An 8,441-nucleotide genomic window follows, 5' to 3' on the forward strand; every position below is an offset into this window, starting at 1 on the left:
GTCGAAGGAGATATAGTTTAACTAGTAGTCTTGAAAGAAAGGATAAGCAAAATCTAAACCTGAATCGCGTCACACTTGAAACGATAAAGGTAGAAAGCATAGATAACAGAAAACAAAAGAGACAATATATATATAAATATAGAATTCCAAAATACAACGAAAGCATAATCCTGTTTTCTCCAAAATCAACCTCTAAGAGGTTTACATAAGATACATATACAAAAGTGGAGAATACATATAACTAGGTACAAAATATATAACCCACAAGATGAAATCTTTGCTTCCCAGAAAGAATACAGCATGCTCATAGAGGTGTATCACGTCTTGTATCTGAAAAGCAAAAAATTTTCGAAACAAGAAGAAACAAAAAAGTTTCCAACAGGATAACAGTTCTAAAATAGAGACGATGTAAAACTACATGAACCCACTAGACAATCCTAAACTCCAACAACCAAGATCCAAGCCTAGGGTTATCTAATCCAAAATAGGATAATGTAAACTAAGCCCTTCACTAACCAATGATCCATAAACTCAAGTTCTTTTAACATTCACCTTAACCTTTCTCATTTCAATTCGATACCACAGAATTTCGGTATTGATTTTAGTAATTATATTCAGTAGAAACAAACACAAATAATAGGATGCAAACACAATAAAAAATAGTTATAACATATATAGCAATTAGCAATTAAACAAAAATATACACGTAGGCAATCTAAAACAATGCACACTTAAACAATTTCACATAAATGCATATGATGCATGCCTGTCTTATTGGCCATGAGCTCATGTGTCGGTTATTCTGTCAAACCTGACACAAATCCGATTGGCATCTCCCATATCAGTCTCTCCGTTGCGCATCCTTTGGAGGAATAATTCCGAGGGAAAGTTCCCTACCACCTTCTCTTGGAGGTATACTCAAGGAAAAATGTTCTGAGAAAGAGTGCCTACCACATTTCCCTGGAGGCCGTAAGATTCCGTGGGATAGTGCCCTACCACCTTGCAACCAGAGAGAGACGTGGGAGAAATATTTTGAGGGAGAGTGTCCTATCACATTTCCCACTCCAAACCAATAATCAAAAGAGTATGTGGGAGGAACATTCCGAGGGAGAGTGCCCTACCACCTTCCCCACTCCTACACTATAACCACATCCCTAGGAGGAATAATTCTGAGGTAAAGTGTCCTACCACCTTCCCTTGGAGATAGTGCCAACTTAATACGCAAGTAGGATAACACCCAGTCATTGCCACGCAAGCATAACGAACCTCTGTCCTTGCCAGTCCAGCCATTTAGGCCACAATCATCAATATCAAAGTCTTTCAGCAAATTTCATAAGTTATGAAACTCCTTAACCCCTATTCATTATTAATTTATCACACTTAGGTTGATTAACCCAATCTTAGATTAGTTGCCAATTCCATTATCACGTGAGTGGGAGGACACCACCGTCCTCACTGTGGGCAGGATAAAACCACCATCCTTATTTTGGCATAACTTAGCTCAGCACAAGCTGGATTTAACCTCAGCCCTTGCTCGTACAGTAGAATCAGATCATCATGAGTCTTATCCTTCATGTCTTAAGTCAATTTAGTATTCACTAATTTTATTATCCACATACTTCTCCCAATTACCATCAACTCTGACACTTTACTTTGCAATCTCATCCAAAGATATCAACCTAATCTATTAAATAAGCTCACACTAATTCCAAAGCCTAAAAACTAGCTACCAAACTTTAAACAAGGGTTACGGAGGTAAAAAAGTGAATTGGATAGGCAAAATAGTTAAAAAACAACATTTTCTTGAAAAACAGGATAGTCGTGCGTACGCATGAGTCCCCTTTTGGCACGTATACACGGAACGCGTACGAAAAACATTCAATTCTGTAATGCAAGTTGTGCATATGCATGATTTGACTTTTGTGCGTACACATGGTATGCGCACAAAACTCTTTCAATTCTGTAACACCCCTCATGCGTACGCATGGGTCGTACGTACGCATGACCTCAATTTTTTGCAACTTCTGCAGAATTTAGATTTTAACCATAAACTTCAAATGTGCATAACTTTTTCGTTAAAAATCATTTTTCATCCATTTTTTGAATGTCATAAATTAAACAAACCCAATTTTCATTTAAGATAAGTTTCACAAAATTTAAAGGTCCGAGAACCAAGTTATAGCCTGTCGGCGTTGGTTAAAAATATGTTTTTACCAATTTTCATTAGATCAACAATTCCACCTACTCATTTATCCAATTCCTATCAAACCAGCCCTAAAACATTCCCTCACAACTTATTACAAAATTATAACCATTCCAAACCTAATCAACCCAATTCTAACTTATATATCACAATCCATCAAATTATCCATTCACAACACAACACACAATACTTATACATTCAAAATTCACACTGTTCCGAGGGTTACCTAAAACTATAGGTCGAACTCGAACGAGATCTTCTGTGCTGGTCGGAGCCAACGTGTCCGACTTGTTGGAGCTGTCGCGTCCGACTTGTTGGATCTGGCGGTCGGAGTTGTCATGTTCGACTCGTTGGATCTGGTGGCCGGAGTTGTCGTGTCCGACCTGTTGGACTTGGTGAAGGTGCTGAACCTTCGTCATCGGAGGGTGGTGGTAACTGCAAGAGACTTCGATGCTTAAGTTAGCAAGGGTATTAAGCAGGTTTTTAGTAGAATCAGAGTATGAGTTATACATGGGGTGCTCCAGTGTATTTATAATAGTGTGGAGTGACCTTTTTGGAGATAAGATAGTTATATTATCTTATCTTTGAGTGAAGTCATCTTATCTTTAAGGGGAACCGTCTTATCTTTCTTTAGGCTTTGCCGCCTTTAGATTTGGGTTGTGTCCCTTCGTTTGGGCCTGCTTGGGCCTCTTATGGCGATTTGGCCGAGCTCTTTGAGAAGAGGTCGGTAATGGGCCAACCTTCCAAGAGGTCGGTCATGGGCCAACCTTCTAAGAGGTCGGCCAACCCGGTCCTTTATAGCTCGAATCGATGCATGAACAGTGCCCCTGCTTGAGTTCGGACCTTTTCGTGAGATCGTGCTTTCAAAGCTTCGATCTCTTTGGAGAAGTCGTGCTCAAGCATCCTAATTTTGAGTAGTTTCTCCTTGTGTGAGTCTGGTATTGCCCTTTTTAGTTTGTTGAGGGGGCTTTTCAGTCTTATTCTGATTTGTTTGTCTTCACTGTTCGGGCTTTTTAGTCAAAATTCAACAACTTTTTTGGTAGTGTTCTGATGGGGAACCCTTTTATAGTTTGTTTGGATGACCTTTTAGTGCCGTTTTGATTTGTGCTCTTGCCTTTTAAGTAGTGTCTTTTTTTTAAGACTTCGTACCTTTCAGCAAAGCATTCGTGGCCTTTGTCTGGGCATTTGCGAGATGTCTTTGTCCCTTTTGTGGATCTTTGTAGAGTGTTGGTACTTTGTTATCCGACCTCTTTTGATCACTTCTGGTTTCGTCCACTTTCTATTTGGTTGAGGTGGTCCTTGGGGCTAACTTGTCCGACGACTTTTTAGTGTTCTCGTAGAACACTTTTTAGTCAGTCTGAACAATTTTGATAGCCTTGTCGTGGAGTCGTGGCTTTTTGGGCAAAGCTGTGTCCCTTTTTAGCGCATGCCTTCTGTTGGTTGATTTTTCTTGTCGGATCTCCTCGAGTTATTTCTAGTAATCCATTTTTATTTGGACCTCGTTGGATCTCTTTTTTATGGATTTACTTTTTTATAACTCTGTCGCTTTAATCGGCTTGGGTCGACTTCTTTGTCTTGGTCCCTTCTAAGTTATTTCTAGTAATCCATTTTATTTGGACCTTGTCAGGTCTCTTTTTATGGATTACTTTTTATAACTTTTTGTCGCTTTGATCGGCTTGGGCCGACTACTTCGTGTCGGTCCCTTCTAAGTTATTTCTAGTAATCCATTTTTTGGACCTTGTCCGGTCTCTTTTTATGGATTACTTTTTATAACTTTTTGTCGCTTTGTCGGGCCGACTTCATCATGCCGGTCATTTCTAAGTTATTTCTAGTAATCCTCTTTTTAGGCCTGGCCAGGCCTCTTTCTAGGGATTACTTTTTATAACGTTTCGTCGCTTTGATCTGGTCCGACTTCTTTTATGTCGGTCCATTCTAAGTTATTTCTAGCAATCAATTTTTTGTTTCAGACCTCGTCAGGTCTCTACTCATGGATCACTTTTTATAACTTCTTGCATTATTCTATTTTTATTGCTTTTTCATCTTGCCAATTTTGTAGAGTTTGATCCTCGCCTGGTGATGCGTGAGCATCTTGTCTATCTTTTCCTAGTGAATTTGTATCTAATTTGTTGAGTTTAATTAAGAATTAATTATATTTTAGCCACTATGGATGATACTTTAAGTTTTGTGCAATACTGTTTATTTTAGGTAGCATTCGGCGGAATTTGATGGAGTTTCTGCAACATAAGAATCAAAGGAGATAGCTGCGAGGAGCGACGCGCAGGCGTATTTGACGCGTGTGCGTGATTTGGAGGTATCCATGGTGACGCGTGCGCGTGACTGATGCGTACGCGTGAATTGAAGATTTGCTTAGCGACGCGTCCACGTGACCGACACGCCCGCGTGACTCGTAGAAAAGACCATCGACGCGTACACGTGACTGACGCGTACGGGTGACATGTGCCACGTGCAGAAAAATGCAGAAACCGCTGGGAGGTGATTTTTGAGCCCCATTTTAGCACCCAAGTTAGGCGTGGATCCAGTGAAGCCAAGTGGTCCCCACGTTACAAGACGCGGAGTAGTTAGTTAATTCTGATTTAAATTTAAATTTGATTTTAAAATAGGAAAAGATATTATCTTAATTCTAGATATTAGATTTTAAATTAATTAGGATTAGTTATAAAAAAGGGAGACTTCTCTTCTATCAGGTAGAGGCCATTAGGGGGATTCCATTAGGGAATTCTATAGAAATTTACATTCCGCATTCCATGAGCAACTAATCCTCTATTGTTAAGGTTAGGAGCTCTGTCTATTTGTATGGATTTATTTGTTTGATCTTTCTAATTTAATCCATGTTTAGATTTATCTTTCAATAATTTTTTTCGCTCTTTATTTTATGAATATGGGTGGAATGGAAGTATGACCCATGTTCTAATTGAGTTCTTGTAAAACATGGAAAAGCTCTTTACTTGAACAACAGATTGAAAACATATTATACTGAATTTCTAACTGTCTGTATTTAATGGGATACGTGACATATAATCCCCTTATTTTTAGATAATTAGGATTCTTTTGGCATATAAACTAGAAATTAATCATCACCCTCTAATTGGAATTAATTGACCAAGGAATTGGGAGTTAATAAATTTTAGAGGAGACTAGAAAGGTCTAAAGAATTAGGGTCTAATCATATATAGTTTTCCATGAAATCAAATCTTGCATGATTAAATTAATTAGTAATAAAACTTAATCCGGAAAATAGATATCTCTGAAATCTTAACTGCTTTCTCAATATTTTATTCCCAACTTATTTATCTGGCTTTCTGAAATTCTTAATTTACTTGTTTAATGCTCTTTGAACTCCCAACACTATTTTCTGCTTGTCTAACTAATCCTATCAAACGCTATTGTTGCTTAATCTATCAATCCTCGTGGGATCGACCCTTACTCACGTAAGGTATTACTTGGTACGACCCGGTGCACTTGCCGATTAGTTTGTGGGTTGTAAAATACCACATCAAGTTTTTGGCGCCATTGTCGGGGATTGATAGTGATTAACAACTATCAGTTGTTTGATTGCTTAGATTAGGCGTTTTATTTTTAATTTTATTAAAATCTATTTTTAAAAATTGTTCAAAAAAATATATTTTTTTTACAAATTTTTTTTTCTTTCATCTTAATTTTTAAAATTAAGTTTGGTGTCCCCGTAGTAATTTTTCTCTAAAAAAAATAATAAAAAAATTAAAAAAATATAAAATAAATAAATAAATAAATAAATAAATATTCCTGTCTTCTTTGCTTTCTTGTTTACCACATGGTGCGTTTAATCCTTTTTGGTGTTTTGTGCTAAGAAAAAAATAATGGAGAGAGATCACATGGGTTACTACTCACATCCGAGTAGTGATTCATATTATGGTGGATACCCAAGTAGTGATTCATATTATGGTGGATGGAGGAACTATCCAAATTTTGGTTGGCAAAGTCAAAACCAAAGAAACTTCAATGCTCCATGTTCCAACTATCAAGAGCCACCACCTCCATATTCATACCATGAACCACCATCTCCATATTCGTACCAAGAACCACCACCTTTCTATCCATATCAAGAACCATCATCCTTCTACCCATACAAGAGCCACCATCTTCCTATTCATCTCAAATACTATAAGATCTTGAGCTCCTCATGAAAGAATGCCTACATGATATAAAGACAAGTGTTAAAAATATAGAGAAATATGTGCAGACAATAATCAAGAACTAGGAAGAGGAACAAGCAAATTCCTTCCCAAGAGATACAATGCAAGATCCCATGGAAGAAAGTGAGGAAACCAATCAAAGGAGTTTATATTCCAGTGCATTAGAGAACTTTATACCCTCACATATGGAAGAAGAGGAAGTTGCACAACCTCCCATGCCCTTGGCAAGCAATAAAGAAAAGATTGAATTAGAAGAAAGCTACCAAGAGAAAGAGGTTGAAATTGAGGAAGCTTGCAAAGAGGTGGAAGAATTCAAAGAAGAACACAAGGGAGTGGAGCTTGCAAGACCTCCCCCAAAGCCATTACCATCCAATACAACATTCAAGTGGGCGAAATTCCTATCCTTAACCTTTACTTTCCCACTTGAATATGGGCTACTGGAGACGGATGGTCAACTTAGAGCTCTTTGTGGTATTAAGAGTAAGAGGAAGATGGTTAGTGGCAAGAGTTGTCAAGTAAGGTTCAATATGGTTGCATGCTCCAAATTGAAGTGCAAGGATTGGAGTAGAGCTCAATTGCATGGGTCTAGAAGGTTGTTTGGATGTCTTTGTGAGAATTTAGATCGCTTGCCACTCGGTGGGAATAATGGTGATACACAAGAAGACGGGTGTAAAAGCAAGGTTTGGGACCCTGGAATTCATTCCCATAATTAACACTCTTGGGGCCGTCACTTGCTTCAACTTGCTCGAAGGTGTTAGGCGCCTAGTTTAGTGGAGATTCCTGGATCAGTACAAGCACAAGCCACCATGACAAGGAGCTCACCACATGTCCAACTTAAGGACTTTAACCAAAAGTACTTGGTGGGAGACAACCCACCATGGTATGATCGTTCCTTTTCATTCTTAGTTATTTTTCATAGTAGTAGTTTTCTTGCTTATTTGATTTTTATTGAGTTCTTACTAATTTTCTGATCATGCAGCTATTTTAGAACAGGAACCGGATAAAAAAAGATAAAAAGAAGAGGAGCATATAACGCGCAAGCGTCGTTGACGCTTACGCGTCATATGCATGTGCATGAAAAATAAATATGAACAAAGAGTTACGTGGGAGTGGCGCCAGAACGAAGCCTTTCGCACAAACAAGCCCACGCATACGCGTACCCCACGCGTGCGCGTCATTTGTGATTTTGGCACTCCACGCGTACGCGTCACTGACACGTACGCATGACCTTGAATTTTGACGTTAATATATCTTGGGCAGAGAGTTGTGCTGGCTTGGGACTTGAAGCATGCTAGAGGCACAAAATTTACTCACGCGTACGCATCCATGACACGTGCACGTCATTTGCAGAAATGGTCATCCACGCGTGCGCGTGCATGACGCGCACGCGTCGTATGAAATTATTGGTTCCCAAACCACGCGAACAGAGAGTTGTGCGTGCATGTGTGATGAGCGGATAATTTATACGCTTTTTGGCATTGTTTTTAGTATGTTTTTAGTATGTTTTAGTTAGTTTTTAGTATATTTTTATTAGTTTTTAGTTAAAATTCACTTTTCTGGACTTTACTATGAGTTTGTGTGTTTTTCTGTGATTTCAGGTATTTTCTGGCTGAAATTGAGGGACCTGAGCAAAAATCTGATTTAGAGGCTGAAAAGGACTGCAGATGCTGTTGGATTCTGACCTCCTTGCACTTGAAGTGGATTTCAGAGGCTGAAAAGGGCTGCAGATGCTGTTGGATTCTGACCTCCCTGCACTCGAAGTGGATTTTCTGGAGCTACAGAAATTCAATTGGCGCGCTCTCAACGGCGTTGGAAAGTAGACATCCTGGGCTTTCCAGCAATGTATAATAGTCCATACTTTGCCCGAGATTTGATGGCCCAAACCGGCGTTCCAAATCAGCTCAAGAATTCCCGGCGTTAAACGCCGGAACTGGCACAAGAATGGGAGTTAAACACCCAAACTGGCACAAAAGCTGGCGTTTAACTCCAAGAAAAGTCTCTACACATGAAAGCTTCAATGCTCAGCCCAAGCACACACCAAGTGG

Source organism: Arachis duranensis, chromosome 2, assembly GCF_000817695.3.
Source record: "Arachis duranensis cultivar V14167 chromosome 2, aradu.V14167.gnm2.J7QH, whole genome shotgun sequence".
Lineage (NCBI taxonomy): Eukaryota > Viridiplantae > Streptophyta > Magnoliopsida > Fabales > Fabaceae > Arachis > Arachis duranensis.